Here is a 21,852-nt window from a genome sequence, read left to right as displayed (position 1 = left end):
AAACAGTCCGGACCCGCGACAATATGAAACAGGGAAGTACCGCCGTGTATTCCATTTATTTCAACAAAGTAACTGTATTCTGAATACCACCTTTTTAAACGGTAACTGTAACGGAATACAGTTACTCATATTTTGTATTCTGAATACGTAACGGCGGTACATGTATTCCGTTACTCCCCAACACTGCTTATAATGATGTTTCTGCTGCAGGGAATGAGCTCTGTCTCAGCTCTCCTGTGATGCTGAGCTGCGTTCATGAAAACTCGGACACCAGAACATCACTCTTGCAAATTTGGGACCATTGTGAGAGCATGGCGTCTCCTCGGGAGAAATTTAGGTTTTAACAGGAAAAACAAACAAAGTCTGATTTCATCCACTTGGAGCAACGATTGGGAAAAACTTCAGTTTAGGAAATTCAAGTAATTCTAGAGCCAGTTTCACTGGTGATGCTCTAAAGGCCCCATTTCCACTGAAACCTTTAACCATTAACATCTAAATTGGAAATTACGAATTGCTTCTGCTAGATTCAGGTAATCATCTGAAATGATCTGATTTTGAATCTGAGGGTCTGTGCTCTAACAGTCTGAGAGTAAATATTAAATACAAAACAGAATTTAAACATATATTTAGTTTATCACCAAATTTACTATAAACATCACAGTGTGAATAAGTGTCCAGTTTGAAGATTGCATATTCATACTTGGAGAAGAATAAAAGTTTCAAGATTGTTTGAATCCAACAGAAAAAAAATGGGAAATGTTCCTTCTAAAAATCTATATTTGTTATCAAACTCATCAAACTTTTAAGTGCTTAGTGTCTTCATATACGGGAATGCTGAGTTTACAAGTCTGTCAGAAAGATTCAAATGTTTATTGTCATGTGTACCAAGAAAAAGCATTTCTCTGTACAATGAAACTCCTTCTCTGCTCTTCACACAGATGCTGGTTAATATGTACAACAGATAAAATACAAATAGCATGAATAAATAAATGGACACAAAAAAAGAAAAACTGAAGTATTAAATAGATTTATGTGCAAAAGAGCTATGAGCTTAATACGCTGGTTGATATGTGAGATGACCTGATGTGCAAAAATGATTGTTACTGTTAAAATAGGTCAGCTGTTCAGGAGTCTGATAGCAGTGAGGAAGAAGGAGTTGTTGAGTCTGGATGTTCCAGATTTCAGACTTCTGAACCTTCGTCTGAGGGCAGAAGTGTGAACAGTCCTTGTTGGGTGTGTGTGGGGTCTTTGAGGATGGAGGCAGCTCTCCTCTGGACTGTGATGGTAGATGCTCTCCAGAGAGGGCAGCGGGGTCCTGCTGATCTTCTCTCCAGTTGTTATCACTCTCTGCAGGCGTTTGTGGTCCATAGCAGTAGTGCTGCCGTACCATGCAGTGATGCAGGTGGTCAATGTGCTCTCCATAATGCAGCTGCACAATGCTCACCCTCTCCACTTCAAGCTCCCGGATAAACAGCGGCTGGTGAGGCCTCCTCTTTTTCCTCGTTTCCACTATCATCTATTTTGTCTTATCAGTGTCGAGGGTCGTTCCCACCAGTGATGCGAATATTGATGAGGTGTCGTCAGGATGGGACTGAGGACACAACCCTGTGGAACGCCAATGTTAGTACCAATGCTGGCTGAAGACCTGAGGCCGATCCTGACGGACTGGGGCCTGCCAGTCAAAAAGTCCCATAGCCAGTCACATAGGGTGGCGTGTAGGCTGAGTGTTGCCAGCTTGTGAGTGAGTTTGTGGGGATGACAGTATTGAAGGTGGAGCTGTAATCAACAAAAAGTACCCTGATGTATGAGTCTGTGTTTTCCAGGGTCTGCAAGGTCTGGAGGGTCTCGAAGCGGGTGTAGAATCGACTGAGGTCATCCAGCAGACTGCCTGCAGAGCTGGTGGTGCTGATGGCGGCCCTGTACTCTGTGCTGTGCTGTAAGCCTTGCCACATCTGCCTGGGGTCAGCAGAAGAGTAGAAGTCATCCAGCTTCTCTTTATACTGCCTCTTAGCTGCTGTAATAGCTTTCCTCAGTCCAGCTGCGTACTCGGTCTCATTGCCTGATGTAAATGCAAGAGACCGAGTACGCAGCATGTGTCATACCTGACTGTTGATCCAGGGTCTGGTTGGGGAAAGACTGCAGCAGTGCAGGAGTTGGGTTATTGGTCTTTAATAAAGTCCCACAGAAGAGTTGTTTGCAGCAAAGTGCTTGCCAGGCGGTGCAGCAATAACTGAACTCATTGTTTTATCGTTTACGTGACATAGATAACTATGATCACAATACAGTAACTCCATCTTCTCCACACAACAATATCTCACAATGTCCACAAGGGGTCGCTGTAGACCGTAGATAAGCTTTTTAACACGTGTCTTACAAGTTGCTCATATTAAGGCACAAATACGGTAAAACTATCAGCAGTTAAACTAAACAGTCGAACAGTCCTTTAACTAATACAGCTGGATGTTATTATTGTGGGGATTATGGCCACTGCTATTAGAGCTAAATATCTTACCAACACAGTCTCAAAGTACTGAGACATTTAATCTTAACATGCACGAACAATTATAACCAGAATCATTATAATTAACCTGACAAAGAAATAACAACTCAGTCACACCATGAAGTGAAATATGTGAAGTCCAGAAACGACTGATTGGATATATGATTATAAAAACAGCTGTAGTGCACATATACTTTCTGCTTTTCTGTTCTGGATAGTCTTGAGGGACCTGAGGAGACACTAATTATGTGTTTTGGACCTCTGACATTTAACAAGAGGATTTTTTTTGCTCCAGTTTCTGAAACATGTTGATGTTTATTTAATTCATACATAATTCACCTACTTGCTGCATACAATTCTACTACTGCACATAATGTCCCCATGTATATATTCTTAATGTAAATAATGTTCTTCTCTCCCTCTTTTGCACAGTCGAGAAGCGTGTCAGGATACATTTCACTGCGTGTTGTACTTGTATGACTATGCATGCAACAAATAAAGAATCTTGAGTCTTGAATCTTGAGGGAATCTTTGAGTCGTGGCCTGACAATATGGTGCTGCACTCCCACAATGCAATGCGGCGTTACGTCAACTCCAAAGCCCTATAACAACTCTAAATCCCAGTAAAGATTAACGCGTTCCTGATTTTGGTATAATAACTAGTTACTGTAACGCGTTACTTAATAACGCGTTAGTCCCTGCACTGTAAATGAATCAGTGAAAACAAAACGAGGGTTTTGGGTCTGAGTCTGAAGTTTGGCCTGAGTGTAGGAGAGTGTGTCTGAGCTGCAGACACACAAGAGAACAATTTATTTAAACCTCAGATTGTTTTTTTTGTTTTTGTTTTTTTAAGTTTTTGATCATCATCATTTTTTCTTTGATCAGTCAGTGAAAAACACAGAAATGTCTTTGAACTGTTTGTAGTTACATTTTTTGACTTTTGAGAGTTAAAAAAAGTGCTATACCTCAGAGATAAACGTACCTATACACACACACGGTTACAATTTAGGCTTGAAAGATTCACAGGTCAGTCATATGTGGTTTAAGTAAATATTCGAAAAATGGTCAGGTGTAAGGACAAAAAATGTTTTCTTTTAAAGACTTTAGAAAGAAGAATTAATTTTCAAGAGGATGAAAAAACCTAACATACAAGTCAAGACTTGCTCAGCAACTTCCTCATTAGGAAGGATGTTTCCATCACTGTCCTGCTGCTCTACTTCAGGTTTATGAACAGCAGCAAATAATCATCAAATCAGAAGGAAAAATTTTATACAAAATTTAAAATCTGCACATAGAGAAATAAAAGAATGAATAAAAGATGGAGGCCATATTTGTCTTAATTAAATGAAACAGCTTGAGAGTCTGCTGTGTAAATGACGGTTAATATTATCTGACTGCAGATATGAAACGTAGCATTAATAATGTAATGACAGTGTGAGACAAACATTAAAGTGAGGAGCAAAGCTGGACTTTACTGTAGCTTAGTGTTCATTTCCCAGTAACAACAGCCAGTATCATGTTTCATGTATCATGAGCATCATGGAAGTCACTGCTTCATGTGACAATAACAAAACATTCATTTCATCATGAGCCATAATTTTAAAATAAATATAAAACAGCAGCATTTCCTTCACGCTGACTCAATATGAGACAATAGTAAAAGTAAAGATTTCATTTCACTGACGTATGAATCCGTTGTCCTGAACAGAGAAAAAGTAACTGGAGTGTCTGATGTGGCGGCTCCGTGTCACCGTTACAAGGATCCTTAGAAGGATCATCACTCTGGTTTGTCTAAGAATCTGCAAACAAGAGATCAAAGTAAATATTACGCAACTTTTACATTAACACATACATGTGATAAATGTAGCTCCCAAAAAGCTGAGAATTATCAGCATCTCATTTAAAGCCACTGGACTGTGAGTGAAACGCTTTAACTCGAAAGACTTTAATGTTAACAATGAACCCAGTGAGCAGAACCAGCTGTGACGCTTATTAATCTGCATATATAACATGTTCATGAATCAAAGTTTCAATAAAGAAACGCAACAAGTCTCACATCACCTGTTAGCAGGAGAAACAACTATCCCTCCTCCTCCGCTCATCTTCCTCAGGGACGCAGGGGGTGGAGTCTATCCCAGCATCCACAGGGCGAGAGGCGGGGTTAACCCAGGACAGATCAGCAGTCACAGGGCCAACACAGAGACAGACAAGCACTCACACTCACACCAGTTAACCTCCTGTTTTAAACACATCACAGCACGATGCAAACTTCCCGAATCTGATACTTTTCATTTTGGTCATTAAAACAACAACAACAGCAAATAAACCAAAAATATGATTTTGCAACAAGAGCTCGAGCTTGAGATAAATATTTTTCTTTCTTTGGTCATTCATTCATTCATGTGGTTGGTTTGTCTGAAAGAACTAACTGTGAAACTGTTGAACCAAGTGTGAAATAAACAAATAAATGAAATGAAATATAACTTTTGTTTGTTTCTGTAGCAACTCCTATTTTTCCCGGGTTCACAGATAAAAACATACAAAACATCAACGCACCAAACTGCAGACAATCAACCCTGAACCTGAACACATCAAATAGTTCCTGCTTTACATTTCAGCACAATCAAACACACAACAGGACAAACTGTTGTGTGTTTGTTCAGTGACAAAGAAATTATATTTAAGGCAACATCACCACTATTGTCAATTTGGAGAAACAAAAAAATTATAAAAAATTATTGTAAATGCTGTTTAGAAAGTCCTTTTCTGAGAAATGAATTGCACAGTCCCCCCACACACACACACACACACACACACACACAGAATAAAAGACCCAACAAAGAAGAAGCTGTGAATAAGAAAATAAAACAAAAATTAATATCTGCAGTACAGTCATGTCGACAGATTACAGAGATGTTGATATAATCCATCTTTCAAACGCACCTTCATGGACGATTACACTGTAAAGTAGAGGAAACACACAGACACAGCTATCAGCACGACCGCAGAGAGAATCCCACAAACAAATGAAACAATGAGCACGATGTCTCCACCGCACGACTCAAACAGCTGGTCTGAAACACACAACACCACCAACATGCACCAAGTGCTGGTTTCAACCCAGAAACAATAATTTAGTCTGGGATCAATGAAAGCACATCCATAAAAACAACATCATTCACAGACTGAAACATGACAAGTGGGAATCAAACCTGGAACAAAGATCTCGTCAGCAGCTCGGTGGCCCATCTCCTCCTGTGTGGCTACACAGTGGAAGAGGCTGCTGTTTGTCCTGGTCACCGTGGTGAGGAGGGTGATGTCATAGCGCTCTCCTGTGTGTGACACCTGTGGCTCCTCAGCAGGAAGGATGTTTCCATCGCTGTCCCTCCACTCTACTCTCAGCGTTGGAGAAGCACCTCTGACCTCACACTTCAGCTGCACCCCGACCTCGCTGATGTTCAGGATCCCAACAAACGGCTTCGGAGCTGCACCTGTGAACACAGCAGGAGAAAGTGGACACTCTTAACTGTTTTAGGTTTGAATAACTTCTTAGGATGATTGCAGAAATGAAAGACTCACCAACTGTTTCTCTGTCAGGTTGATGAAATGGAAAATCACAGGTGTAGTCTCCACTGTCGGCCACCTTGGTGTTTCTGATGATGATGGAGGCGTTACCAAACTTCAGCTGGTCTGAAAGGTGTGACACGCGTCCTCTGAAGTGCTCGTCTTGACCTGAACGTCTGTTATTATGATGGAGGCCGGCGTCGTACACAAACACCTCCCTCTCGTCGTCTTTCTTCCAATCAAAGCGTGTTCGTACGAGGCTCTCCTGGGAGCTGAGCGAGCACGGTAAGATGATGTAGTTTCCTTCAGATACAACCACGATGGTTCCTCGCCCTGAAGAATGAATCATATTTAAATCATTATGTTTAAACACAGAACAACACATAACATGTAGATAATTCAGAGATAAGTATTAAAACAAACAGCTCATCACAGTGTTTCTGCAGTTCTCACAGCAGAAACAAATTCCTCCACCACATCACACACACTCATATTGTTCCTGCACAGGCTTCACTGCTGAAGACATCTGCTAGTGTGTTGATCCACTCGTCTGATTCTCACAGCTCATCACAACAGTTTGTTTTTTCAGAACCACAGAGTCACGTCTCTCACTGTCCTGAAAACTGTTCAGAATTTCTTTTTGAAATCAAATTATTTCACTTTATTCAAATGTGTGTAAAAGAGCGAGGCCAGTATCTCACTGTCGGCAGCAGTGACGTGAACTCTCCAGCTGAAGGCAAATAGAAACGCATCAGTTTTGTGTGACAGGTGTATGTCTCTGCACTGCTAGTTACACACAAGTAGGGCTGCAACGATTCATCGAAAAACGAAAGTAATTTGATTACAGTTTTTCTTGATTGCTTTGACCTGCCTAAAGAAACTGGGACCTACTCAGTTTTCATCATCACTATCTCAGCAGAGCACAAGACACCTCTTGGAAATGTGTTGACCCTTCCTCACTGGATTGACACATTTTCCTCACTCTTTTGCAAAACGATTAACACGGATGTCATTCAAGCAGTCCAAACCCCTGTTTTAGCGTTGGTAACCAAACAGAAAACACCTATTCCTAACTGTTAGAAACGACCTAGATCAGTATGAAATGAGTGAAGCACCTATTTGACAGTCCTTCACACTAATATTTTAGTTTTCAGTTTGAAAAAAGTCATGGAATCAATCGAATTTGCATCAAATTGTTTCTGATTCTGGATCCAAATCATTGGAAGAAGGCTAATGTGACACACCCTATGTAGAAAGATAACAAGTGGCACTGCCATGAAAGCAGTGTAATGGGCTACACTGATAAGCAATGGTGCACTGATTCGCACTGATTTGTATTTTGTTGTCCACTGTTTAATGATTGATTGGGAGAGCTCATACACTTGTTCGCAAATTGTGTTATTTGAAGCCAAATTTTGCTTTTGTTTCATTCTTTAAATGTTTTGGCACGGTCAGAGCCTTTTGCAAACAAAATGTGTCACTTTGATGATGAGTTTATGCCTGTGTCTTAACTGTTTGGAAAATTTGGAGTTTGCTGTCATGCAGCAGTCAAGTCAATCAAGAAAAACTGTAAATTCAATAAAAATCTTCAACACGAATTCTTTCGATGCTTTGTTTATTGCTCGGATCTGTAGCGAGTGTTTAACCCGTATTTGTGACTAAAAACAGACCTGCAAACATATTTTTGAGCAGCATGTCAGCAAAAAGTCTGACAACATCAAACCCAAACAGCCTCCACTTATAAACAGAAACACTGATAAGACAACAGCAGCAGTGATGATGAGGCTGCGATAGTTTAACGTGGAATTTACACACAGTGAAGAGCAAAGACCGAGACGAAGAGCTCAGGCTGATTTAAAGATAACGTGTTTCTAACGTCCCAAACAGCAGCTGTTCTGTGATCAACATTAAAACCTTTAAAGTTCTTCATCAAAGATATATATATGTATATATATATATATATATATATTGCATATGCTTGTGTGTAATTACAGTGCCATGTCAGGCACCTGTGACACAAGACTGAGAGTCTGTGTTTCTATTTAATTTAATAATGTTTCACTATTAAGCATCATTAAGTATCATTAAGTTATTAGTAAGGTATTAGAAAGTGTTTAATTCATCATTCATCAATTCATCTATAAATCATTACTCCTCCTTAATATGTCACCTCTAATTAGAGATATGATTATTGATCTGTTGGTAATGATCATAGTCAGAAAAATAATCTGTATTCATAATGACATGCTACAGAGGAGTATGCTGTATAAACAATGAATGACCTTAATTATGTTTAATAGTGTGACATTATTATAAACGTGTCTGTATTGTTTTGTTCTGAGAGGCAGTTTCAGCACCAACACTGACAGCTGCGCTCTGTCACACACAGAAGTTAGAAGTGGTTTGACTGAAAGCACAAATGCGACGCTGGAAAGTATTCAGGACAGAGAATCTGTTTCTAATGAGAAGTTCATTAAACTCAATTCAATTTTATTTATATAAAATCACAACAACAGTCACCTCAAGGCGCTTTATATTGTAAGGGAGACACTACAACATTAACAGTAACAAAAGTCGGCAGCAGTGACGTATGTGTAGAAACAATGAGAAACAGTGAGAAACAATGAGAAAGGCTGATGTGATTTGAGAATTGAGAGTGACTTTTCTGCTATGAACAGCTGAACAATGTACCTAATAAAGTGACCAGTGAGTCACTTTATTAGGTACATTATATACTTCAGATTAAAGTTTGAATTCTTTTCTTATGTTTGTTTAAACCCACCAATCTTGACAGAAGGACATGAAGTAAATTTAAATAATCCCGTCACATCTTTGGGAACGATCACAGAATCAAGTTTTTATAGAAAACCTGCATCATAAAACAACGTCTAATGTTATAAACAAACCAAATCTCAAAAACAATAAAGAGAGCTCATAGATGCAAAAATGTGTCTGGTGTCTTCAACTGTAGGTGAGTTTTTTCACTTGGTCAGTTCACATCTGGAGCAGCTGGATCCACAAACTGCTGTGAGAGCAGGCATGGTGCCCGTTCACAGCACGCCATCACATTTTAATTACATGAATGGGAGACAATAGTCTGGATTCAAGGTATTGAAGACATGTACAGCTGGTATAAATTATAAAGGAGATCAGAGCACAGTATCAGGGAGACTCTGTGAGAAATGATCAGAGTTATTGATGATTTCTTACCGTTTTCATGTCCTGCTGTTACTGCAGACATCATCAGAGGAAAGACGCACAAAGATAAAAGCTGCGATAAAATCATGATGGTGAATAAAGTCTGTTCCTCCCTGCGATCCGAACGGCAGCAGCTGGTCAGGAGGTAAAATCTCTGCAGTTAAAGCACCAAATAAAGTCGGAGCAGTTCCTGCAAACCAGAAACCAAAACCTGAGACTTCGGAAGGCTCGCACACTGAGATGGTCGGACACAGACTGCAGCAGAAACAAACTAGTCTTCCCTGCCGGTGTGTGTGTGTGCGTGTGCGTGTGTGTGTGTTTGTGTGTGTGTGTGGGTGTGTGTGTGTGTGAGAGAGACACCTAACTCTGGAAGTAGAAACAGTGCAGACTCACTCAGCAAGTATTCACATGCACATTAAACCTTTCATCACTTTTAATTTTTCTGTGAAATCGCAGCTCTCAGTAACACGATTGTATCCTTTTTCTCTTGAACAGGTTAAACTTTCAAAGAACTGCAGTTCACTGATAAAACAAAGCAGATGCGCCACATTTCCCAGAAGTTTGTAGTGGGAGTGGCGGCTTTAAGCGTGCGCGGTCCTGTTTCAGGAGCTGTGGGCTCACAGCCATAAGCAGATAAATCCCAATGAGTGCAAACACAGACACACACAGAGAGGCAGACTCAGAATCAGTTTATCTACACAACAGCCTACAACCTGAACGACTGTCAGGCCAAACTACATCAGCTGATGTTTGGTGGTTGAAGCAGGAGAGACAGCAGTGATGGAGCTGCCAACCAGTCCTGGCTGCTGTTAAGAGTGTGTCATTATATTTATAACTTACAACATAACAGGGGACCAGATGCCAACAAAGTAAACGTGAAGCAAACACTGTGTTTGTGAGGGGCACTGTTTTCATGTCTAACTTAAAAATATGATAAATTGTTCATGTCATCAGATTAACATTTAGCACATAGAAGGGAAAAATTACAATAAGGATAAAAGGAGGCTTAGTTTTTATCCTATGGTCTCATAATCTTTAAATACTTTTATTTTAATCTCATTTCAGTCTCTTTTCTCTCTGGTAACAGTTTCTGAGTCTCAGTTTGGGTCTGTTCATAGACAAGCATGGCTTTTTGAGTATTATCTGATGGTTTTAGCTATTTTAATCCAATTATGCCACACACTCTGTGTCACACACCAAATCCCCCACAAAACTGAAAACTTACTCCAGTAAAAAAAGACAAAAGCTCCCAGAATGTAATGCATCATTTCCATCATATTTAATAACATCAAAATTCTGTGCAGTCTCAGATAAATAAGGACATGTGGTCATCCTGGTTCACAGTGATGGAAGCTGAACTTCTTTTCTCTTGCTCCTCATGAGGTTCTTTAATGAGCAATGGATTTATTCCACCATGATTTATATTTTTTCCACAGTTAGATTCATTAGTCTCCAGCGTGGGTCCCACACTCTCAGGAACCCCTCCATGGGGAGATCTCCTTAGGGATAAAAACACGGGACTTGGGATAAAAGTGAAATATCTTAATGAACCCAAAGGAGTCCAGAGCCCTTCATTTCAAACTCTCGTGACTTGAACTGAGCGTACACAGACAGTAAAGCTGTTATAACCCAGATAAACTCAGGATAAAGGATGGACGTTAGTGTTCGCTGATTAGGAAAACCCAGAAAAAAGGAGAGGGAAAAAATGAAGCTGGGATCAGATGCAGCTTTATTTTCTGGTCTTTTCTGAGTGTTTGTGTTGAACTTTGGTCCTTGTGGCTATTTTTGGCCAGTGAACGCATCCTTTTGAACCTGGGGTCACTGTTACAGCCCACACTGATCAGAGAGGGGTCCACAGTGAATGGATATGCTGTAAGCACGGTTAATGTTGAAGCATTACAGGGTGCGGTTTGTGTTGAGTAACTCCTGACCTGTTAGTTCTGGGTATGATCAGATCTAAATGTTGTGTTGCACTGTTACACGTGTTTAGATGAGCAGAGTTCTTGGCACTGACAGGATGAATTTCCACAAACAACTTCTTCCTTTCCTGCTCGACCAGCACACTGTCCACAGATGATGACATGGATTCACACGTCTGTGAATCAGTGCTGTCACTGCTGTTAGTGCAACACGTGAGGACTTAATCTGACTGATCACACACCAAGCTGTAGATCTGAATAATTAAATCTGTAAATCTGTGAACAACTGCTCACCTGACTGAGCGATCGCTGAGCTTATATCATGGGGAGACACTCATCATCTGTCTGTCCACAGCTCAAGCATCACTCCTCTTACAGTGTTGCTCACAATGTAATCAAACACACACTGACCACCTGAGGGGTCCAAACAGTGCTCGAGGTCACGGTCAGATTTAGTGACCTCTGTTAGCTCACACAGGCAGCATTTTAGGTCGTCAGTACACCAGAGCGTATCTGGGGTTTGTCCTCGATGATCTCCCAGAAACTCATGATTAAATTCTGGTCCAGACTCTGGGTTAGCTATTTCATTATTATTACCATCATCACCATTATTTCAGTGTCATCATTGTGAAGTTAGGGTTGTAGTCGCTATGTGGTGTTAAAAATCTCTTTTTATAAAATGTGTGAAAATCTTTAGTCAAGCGACGATGAGACCCTTAAAAAAACAGATTCTAGTCCTGCTCTCTTTCATCTTATGAGGATTTTCAATGAGTTCATTAGTGTCACCATTAAGCTGGAGTACTGACTTCTGCTGTTAGAAAATCAAACCTCATCTCTTCAACATTCACCATAACAGCCATCGAGGCAGCATCTGCAAAAAGGTTCAAGGGTTGTTGTCCCTTTAAATTCATCTGAAAATTAAACAGTTAATAGTAAGTGTCAGATTGTCAAATACAGTACGTGGTTAACGTGTCACAGTGTGACAGCACTCAGTGCATTCAACCTTTTATAACTTTGATTTTCTCTGTTATGAAAACCACAGCTGGCAGTCAGCTGGAAGCAGAAACATTAACAATGACTCTTTTTATGCTTTTGTCTGTGGAGCTGGTCAGACAAGAAGTCAAAGCGTACAAACAAACGCTTTCATAGAACAGCATCACATTTCCTAGGAGTGCGCAGTGGCAGTGGTGGCTGTGAGCATGTGCAGTTTATGGAGTGTATCCTCACCCCATATGGATAGAAAACACACAAATTCAAAATGTGGTTGGGCTCACACACAGAGACAAAGACAGGGATGGCAGGCTCAGCAGGGATCAGAAACTGCACTCATCATGTTTAAGTAGGAAAAATCCAAAACTATACTTAGATGACTTTTGAAGATTAAAGCAGGAGGTGACAGCTGGACGTGTTTCAGCACTGTGACGAGTGCAGAGAAGATTTATGTTGGGAAACACCCAGGATAGCTCAGATTAGCAAAACACCTGCTGTGGCACGATTCTTACATACATGTGATTACTGAACAGTTAAACTGTCCAAAACTGAATCAAAATAACTTTATTATTCAATAAAGAGCATGTGGAGGAAACAAGGAACTCAGATCTCTATAGGTAGTGAGTCATTTTAGCATGCTCTTACTTTGAAAGTTCAGTTCCTGCTGGGTCATTCTATACAATTTGAGGACAAATAAAGGTTAAAAATGTGTAAATAGATAGGCTCTTCATGATTTAATTTTCTGTTATGCATTAAAAATGAGAGTGGTCGAGCTCAGACATCAAAGGTGAGATGACATCCATGATTAGTGCAACGGTTAAAGACTGTCACCCGCAAACTGCATCTGGCCATTATAAATAGAGCTCTGATATCAGGACTCAACATAACAATGAGCAGATAAAGGGCAGAGACTCATTTTTAATGCAGTGGGGATAAAAACATGAATGTGTTTCAATGTGAACCATGATGTTTAAAATTTTTTTTAAAGCATTTTAGGATGTTTTACAGTTTTACAGTTTTAATGAACATTATCCACTGAGTCATCATTTACCCAACTTTATTTTTCATAAATACAATGTTGGTATAAATAACACATCAGCCTTAAAACCAGAGGAAACAGAAGAGCAGAGAATAAAAGGACAGATGAAAGTATCTGCTGCCTGTTATCAGCAACATTTAATACAAGCTGAGAACAGCAACAGAGACGCAAATACAGTGACAGAAAATCCAGAAGCAAACACAGAAATCATCACACCGACTCCATCGCAGGACTCGAACAGCTGATCTGAAACACATACAGAATCCTGCTGTTACAAAGATATACGTTTCTAAACACACTAATTATAACCTTTAGCAATCAAATCAGAGTCTGTGGCCTCACCTGGAACATGGATCTCTTCTTCAGTCACATGGCTGATCGCCTTCTGTGTGGCTACACAGTGGAAGAGGTTGGTATTTGTCCTGGTCACTGTGGTGAGGAGGGTGATGTCATAGCGGCCATCTCTAGGTGACACCTGTGGCTCCCCAGCAGGAAGGATGTTTCCATCGCTGTCCCTCCACTCTACTCTAAGCTTTGGAGAAGCACCTCTGACCTCACACTTCAGCTGCACCCTGAACTCTGTGATGTTCAGGATCCCAACAAACGGCTTCGGAGCTGCACCTGTGAACACAGCATGAAGCTACAGCACAAGGAGGGTGATGTTTCAGCATTCACACTCATCCATCACTGGGGGGGTGAGGTCAGTCAGGTTGTTAAACAGCCCTCAGGTTGCAGGACTCTGGGGGTGGATGAGATTCATCCTCCGATGCAGGCTCTGCATGCTGTGGGGGTGTCTAGGTTTACACGCCTCTGCAACAGTGCATGGAAGTCGGGGAGGGTGCTGAACCGACAGACTGGAGGAAGGTGGTTCCGTTTAAAAGGAGCTATTTGGGGTACAGGATATCTTCCTGTTATTCCAGCCTATTCCATCCCTGTACAGTCACTCTGAGAGTCAGGTCAGAATCATCAGTAAGTCAGACGTGTTCCCAGTGAGAGGTAGACTCCGCCCTTTGTTTCTCATATTAAACATAAGTTTTATGGACAGAATTTTAAGGTGGTTTCTGGTTTAGTGACCTCTCTGTGGTTCTTTATTACATCATCAGGCATTAACCTTCAGCTCACCCTCAGTAGGTTTGGAGCCGTGTTGAGTGATGGTAATGAAAATTAGCATATCTGAGTGTGAGATCATGGTTCACAGACTGAAAAGGATGAAGAGTCCACTCAGAGACCAGCTGCTGTGTTTGAGCTTCCTGTGACGAGCCGACCTGCCTGAACTGCTTCTGCTCTTATCACGATAACAAACAGCAGGACTGGAAGATAAGCTGTCACTCTCCTCACTCTGCAGAGTGGAAGGCTGTTAAACTGAAGTGTGTTGAGCATTACCTGTGACATCATCATTAACCTGCAATTTGTACAATGATTTCTTCACTGTTTAATACCAGAAGACCAATTTTTAGTGATTTCTAGTAGAAAGAAATGTCTTTAAGTTTTCACACCAACATCGTGGTGATTTGATAATTGAATTTGGTTGAAGCAGTAATTACGTCTCCTTCATTGTTGTTTAGAACATATTCCAGTGTTTCTGTCGCCTCCATCCCTGTGATAGGACAGCTGGGACCGCAGTGAGAAAACACTCAACACTTACATCTTTTGTCTAGTTGTTGTTGTTTGCCTCATCACTGACAGTTTTGAACCATCTTAAAATTAGTGGGGAAAACAAAGGAACACCAATATTAAAGGGGTAATTCATCATTTTCGGATACATCTACACTTACAGTAAATATGTTTTGCTTCTTTAAAGAAACTTTTAAAAATGTACAGCCTGTAAAAATGATGATATTGAATATGAGGAAGATGCTGTAATGAATCATTAGAAGAGCTTTACTGTCATAAATGTCTCAGCATTAGTGCTCTTACCGTTTTCATGTCCTGTTGTTACTGCAGTCACAGTCAGAAGAAAGAGGCACAAAAATAAAAGCTGCAGAGTTTTTGTCTTAAAAACAGAAGAAAACATGACTCTGAATAATAACGTTCCTCTGTGCTGCGTCGATCACGCTACTGACGCTCAACAGCAGATACTGTGGTCGAGTAAGTTTAGGAAACAAGCCTCAGTCATGAGTGGGAGGAGTGTGTGTGTGTGTGTGTGTGTGTGTGTGTGTGTGTGTGTGTGTGTGTGTGTGTGTGTGTGTTCTGCTAAGCTTTACATAAAAAAACAACATGTTCAACAATCCAGGTAAATAAATTAATGAGTGCTGAACGACATGAATGCAAACTCATGATTGAGAACTTCAGCGCTCACACTTACATGTATAAAGTGTTTAATATTAAATGTCAGTAAGAAGAAAACAGACATGTTTCAGCGCCGGTCCTTCCTCAGAGTTTCATGAAGCATGTGAACACACGTCTCCAGCTCTCGCTGTAAAAACCACAGATTACAGATCAAAGCCTTCGAGGTCTGAACTCATTTCTCTCCTGTTGACTCTGAGCTGTTTCAGTGTTACTGACGTGGAAGCTGCAGCGTGAACGACACCATAAACCTGTACCAGGAAGAAGGATCTGTGGCTTTCAGTGTTATGAAGGAGGTTCCCTTTTGACTGGTGCACATCACCATGGCAACATACACTGAAGACCAGGGGTGCCCAATCCCGGTCCTCGAGAGCTACCGTCCTGCAGCTTTTAGATGCATCCTTGTTCCCACACACCCGAATCAAGTGAATGGCTTGCTATCAGGCCTTTGCCAAACATGATGGCATGCTGAAGAGGTAATCAAACCATTTGATTCAGCTGTGTTGGAGTAGGGATGCATCTAAAAGCTGCAGGATAGTAGCTCTCGAGGACTGGGATTGGGCAGCCCTGCTGAAGACCTAACCTGGGGCAGGCTGGACGAGATCCAAAGATTATAGATCATACAAAAACAACAGCTTACTGTGAAATCCTAGAAGGAGGGTCCAAAGACTTTCCTGAAGAGCAAAGGAAAAAAAAGAAAACTTTCACACTTGCTTTTCTCCTGTTAGCTGGAGATAATAATAATAATAATAATAATAATAATAATAATAATAATAATAATAATAATAATAATACAAGACTTTCTTTGCTCTTTAACTTCCCCTTTCTGTCAGGCTAAACTGTATCACTGACAGAGCAGCTCTTTTCCAGTTTTACTGACCAAAGCACTCAAAGCTCACACTCTCACACTCCACTGTTTTTAACTAGTAATACAAATAACAAGAAATCCTTTTATCTTATCCCATATTTAGGAAATTAATTAATTACTTTTATTTATTTGTTTAATCTCTTCATATATTTCTAAAGTTATAGTTTTACTTGCTCAGTAAAATCAGTCGCTCTGCCATCAGTAGACCTGTCTGTGTCTGTGATTGGTCAGATATTGTCAGTGACACCTCTTAACTCACTTCTAGCTACATTGATAAAATGGTAAATGGCCTGTATTTATATAGCGCTTTACTAGTCCCTAAGGACCCCAAAGCGCTTTACATATCCAGTCATCCACCCATTCACACACTGGCGATGGCAAGCTATGTTGTAGCCACAGCCACCCTGGGGCGCACTGACAGAGGCGAGGCTGCCGGACACTGGCGCCACCGGGCCCTCTGACCACCACCAGTAGGCAACAGGTGAAGTGCCTTGCCCAAGGACACAACGAGCGAGACTGTCCAAGCTGGAGCTTGAACCGGCAACCTTCCGATTACAAGGCAAAATCCCAACTCTTGAGCCACGATCGCCCCATTGATAATTCTGGGCTTATTTATCAAGCTGACAGCCATCTTTGCCTGATTGATGATGTTCTGGTAAGTGAAACCAGATAAGGAAGAGATATCCTAAGCTGAACGTGGTTCACAGTACAACCTCCAGGTCACTGAGACTGAAGCTGTCAAATGAAATCCAAGCACTTTGATTATTTTTAATTTTGTTTCTCTCACAGTTAAAGATGGAATGCTTTTATTTCGAAGGCATTCAGAGTAGTAGTATTTGCCCACTGCAAACAGATATGTTGACCAAAAAACAATATACAGTCACTGGACACTTCATTAGGTACACCTTGCTAGTACCAGGTTGAAGCCTCTTTACCTTCACAGCTGTTTAAATTCTTCGTGGCACAGATTCAAAGAGCTGCTGGAAACATTCCTTAGAGATTTTGGTCCATATTGATATAAAAGCATGACACAGCTGCTGCAGATTTTTCATCTAAACATTTATTATGACAATCTCCTGTTCCAACTTATCATAAAGGTGTTGGACTGAGATCAGGTGACTGTGAAAGCCACTTGAGCACAGTTAATATTGTCATGTTCAAGAAATCAGCCTGAGAATATGGATGTTATCCTGTCTGCGTAACATAGTGTGTTATTCAATGTGCACCTCTCTTTTCACATTTGGTAAACTGTGGTCATAAAGGGAAGGACATAGTCATTATTTACTATTGACTATTTACTATAAATAGTACTCAAGAACTGAACTGGCGATACAATGCAGGCTGTATCCATGCTTTCATGTTGTTTACATCAGATTTTTACCTGTGTATTCACATGTGACAGCAGAAACTGAGACTCATCAGTCAAGGCAATGTATTGGCAGCATTGTCCAGTTTTGGTGAGTTTGTATGATAGCAGTCTCAGTTTCCTGTTCTTAGCTAAGAGGACTGGCACTCAGAGTGGTCTTGTGCTGCTGTAGCGCATCTTCTTCAAGTTCTGATATTCAGAGATGCTCTTCTGCATACTTTGGTTGTAACAATAGGTTATCTGACTTTTTGTTGCCTTCCTGTCAGCTTGAAGCACACAATTCTCTTCTAACATCGACAACCATGTAACATGAAAACATTTACTTTTTCATTAGGTTGCTCTTCTGTCTCCAGGTTTGACACAATAATGTTATTTAAAAATCAAGAACAGTCTGTGCAGTGAGTTAAAAGTGAATTATTTATCTATAGCCAGAGTGTGGACTAATACCAGTTTGTACCACAGGATGGCAGACTTTTACTGTTTATGGTAAGGTCATGCATCGTAGTGATTCAGGCTGTGTCCCAATTCAGGGTATGCACGCTTGAAGTACGCACACTACGCGTACTACGGACGGTGCGTACTATAAGTACGGGTAGTGCGGAAGTGAGAGGGTTGTGAAATGGGACGGTCTAGCCCTTGTCGCGCTGTTCAGGTTGCCTAGCAACCATGATACTAACTGCGAGAAACGTGTCATACAGCAGTGTGTGACAGAAATGAAGGAGAAAAAAATGTTCTGTTGGTCCTTCATTTTGTCATGACATCACTGATTAGTTGAGTATCTGAGGCTGAGACCACGGGACTGTAAAACATGATTGTTGGGCTTCATTTCTGTACTGAACAGTCATTTTAAGATTAGTTAGTAAATAATAATCAGCTAATGTTGTTCATGAGACTAAAATCATCTCACTGTGGTAATGTTAATATAACATGGCCAATATTACATGTATTGTCAGATTGTTATGGTATACACACACACACACACATAAATATACATATATATATATATATATATATTTACAGGATATATTACAGCAGTGAGCTTGAACTCTGGGTCAAAGATTAAAGTTGCAGTTATTTATATTTCCTATCACCTTAAATCTTCACTCAAAGACAAGTATCTCTGACAGCGTATATGTAGATGTATTATACATAAGAGACAAATATTGTTCTTTTAATATGTTGGCATTACTAAATTTGTTTCAATGCTTACATATATGTGTAAAAAGAAAATGTACGAGCTGTGATAACTGTTTCTGATAGAATGAAGAGTAGACTGATATATGAAATATTCCTTTATTGGGTGAGAAAATCAGACCATGTCATAACTGCTTTAAGTCATACAGAATAGATATCAGAGCCTTAAACAGGCTGACTTCTGCTAAATGGGTCAAACTGGGCAGAAAGTAAACACAAACATAACATCCTTATAGAATATGATGTAACACTATAGATCAACTTACCTCAGAATATATAAAACATATAAACAATTACAGCAATATGATGCAACAAACACAGCAGTACTACTGATCCAAAATACTCAAAGCTTCATAGAACTGAAACAAACATTTATTTTTAGCTCCATTCTGCTGCTGATACATACTTTTGGTTTCTGAATATTAAACTTGTTGCTGCCTTTCATAGTGTGTAACTTGAAGGCCCTGAGTACTTTCTCCCACACTGAAAACACTGGGATGATCAAATTATTTGAACATTACCTAATAAGACTGATTCAGGACAGACAATTAGTTATGTTAAACTTTCCTAGCAGTCCTTCACAAACAGGGAACAGTCTGTCTATTCTCTCCATCTGTCAGGTGCTGCTGGCTCTTCCTCCTCTTCCTCACACACTGCTGAGTTTGTCCTGGTGGATCATCAGGGGTGCAAAGCCTCACAGATGATGTGCAGCAGTGGGTCCCTCAGTCTGTCCTCACTCTGGACACTTGCAGTCGTCACACATGGAAATCAAATGTGTGATAAGCTGCGACATTCAAACACAAGTGTAACTTATAAATACATGTTCATACTTTTTATTCCACAATCAGAGAGAAAGAAACAGAGAGAGTGCAGGACAGACAGACAGGTGACAGTCTCAGGTGTACACACTGCTACAAAACAGCACAAGAGAAGGAGGATTTAGTGTTTGTGTTATTACGAGTGCTAAACAAGAAGAGTTCCCAGATGGTCCAGTGGACACATGTGTGACTCCTGTGATTAAAGCATCTTTCTTTCAGCTTAACGAGTGAACCGTCAGCTCGTTCAAACACACGTTAAAGTCCGTTTGGCTCGACACCACCGAACAGAGGCAGCAATATAACATAGCTAACATTAACAGTGCAGTGAATCCTGCTTGTGCCGTCATATTCAGGACTGCAAACAGAGCAGCATCACTGACTTTCAGCTTGTTGTGTTTGTGGATATATGACTGACTTTAATTATCCATGAAATCATCACATTCTCTGTAGGATTAAGGTCAGCTAATGTATTATATTTTAAAGGCTTTAAAACCAAGTTACCGCTGAAAGTACAAACATCACTAATGTCACATAACTTTGCCGACATGTGGCCAACAGTAATGTTTTAATGTTCTTCATTATTAAACATTCGCACATAAATAAGTGACATAATATTCAGTACTCACTTCTGACAGTTCACTCTTCGGCCGCTCCCTTCTGCCGTATTTTGCGGCAAAATTATCCACACCCACCGTCGCGCTACGAATTGTGGGATATATGAGACCACGAAGCGTGCATCGGACCACGCTTGATATTTGGGGAAATCGACGGCGCATTTGGAGTATGCATTTGAAGTACACTTTGAATTGGGACAGCCGTCGTCGCGTGGCGGTGACGTATTCGTACTTGAAATGCGTACTTCAAGCGTGCAGACCCTGAATTGGGACACAGCCTCAGACTGTTGGATTGTGTGTCCACAGGTGTTTGTACTTTGCGTCACAATAAAATGACGGTAAAAAGGCTCCGCCCATTTCCTATCCATGACTCACCATGCAACGACTTTGTGAATGGACTGGAGAAGTGTAGTGGAAGAGTCCTCCGTCAGAAATAAGATATGTGTGTTGACTTTTTATTCTCCCTCAAAAATATTATGCCATAACGCTGCATAGAGCAGCTTTGCTAACACAGACAACAAAAGCACCTGCACTGTAAAATATACCTTGTTGTTTCAACTTAAAAATATCAGGTACAGGGCTGCCTTAAAATTTTAAGTTAAGTCAAGAAATAGAGTTTGTTCTTATAACACAACCAATTGTTATCTTAATGAAAAATCACATGTTGTCTAAACTTTTGTCTTAGTTTAGTTGGCTGAGATTTGTTAGTCAGTTCAACTCCTTTAATTGTCATTTTTACTTGGGAAAACCCTTTCAGCTAAATTAGAATAATCTATTGTTTAAACTCTTGTCAGTTGACTTGGGTTTTTTAGTTAATTCAAATACTTTAGTAGTTCTTTTAACTTAGGAATCTATTTTAGCTTAACTAACATAATCTGTTAGCTAAGTTGATTTAAGTTTATTAATTAACTGAGCTCCTTAAGGTAGCTGAGTGAACTTGTAAATCAGTTTCATTTTAATTTTCAGAGTTGATTGACTGGATGTAAAGAAAAATGTGTATTAAACACCTTAAGTTTTTTTTTTTTTGTTTGTTTGTTTGTTTTTTAAGCTTTCTAACATCCATTTCAGCAAAACTACCTGTTAGGTTTATCTTAGATCTCAGGTTTAAATATCTACATTCCTTTAAATTAATTTTCTGTTGTTTACAGAAAGAAAAATAAAAACCCACAGATTCCATTAAAGTGTATCTGATCATTTCATACAGAAAGTTTGTTTTAAGAACATGACAAGACAATTACTCATGAGCACCCAACATTCACCATTTAATGTGCCATCTTAGTCATCTGAGAAACAGAAAAATCAGTGACGTAGCTCATCAGGCTCACAATCCATCAAAACTCAAAGGCTGCTCCCTGTGAAACAATAAATTTGAACTTGGTCTTGAGCCCAGTTTGGGTGAAGATTAAATTCTGACCAATACTCTAGGAGCAGTAGTGATTCTTGTGAAGTAACAACATAAAGTCTGCATTAATGTAATGTATCAACGGGACACTTGC

Source organism: Oreochromis aureus, linkage group 5, assembly GCF_013358895.1.
Source record: "Oreochromis aureus strain Israel breed Guangdong linkage group 5, ZZ_aureus, whole genome shotgun sequence".
Classification (NCBI taxonomy): Eukaryota; Metazoa; Chordata; class Actinopteri; order Cichliformes; family Cichlidae; genus Oreochromis; species Oreochromis aureus.
The sequence above is the reverse complement of the archived record's forward strand: the minus strand, read 5'-3'. Positions refer to the sequence as shown.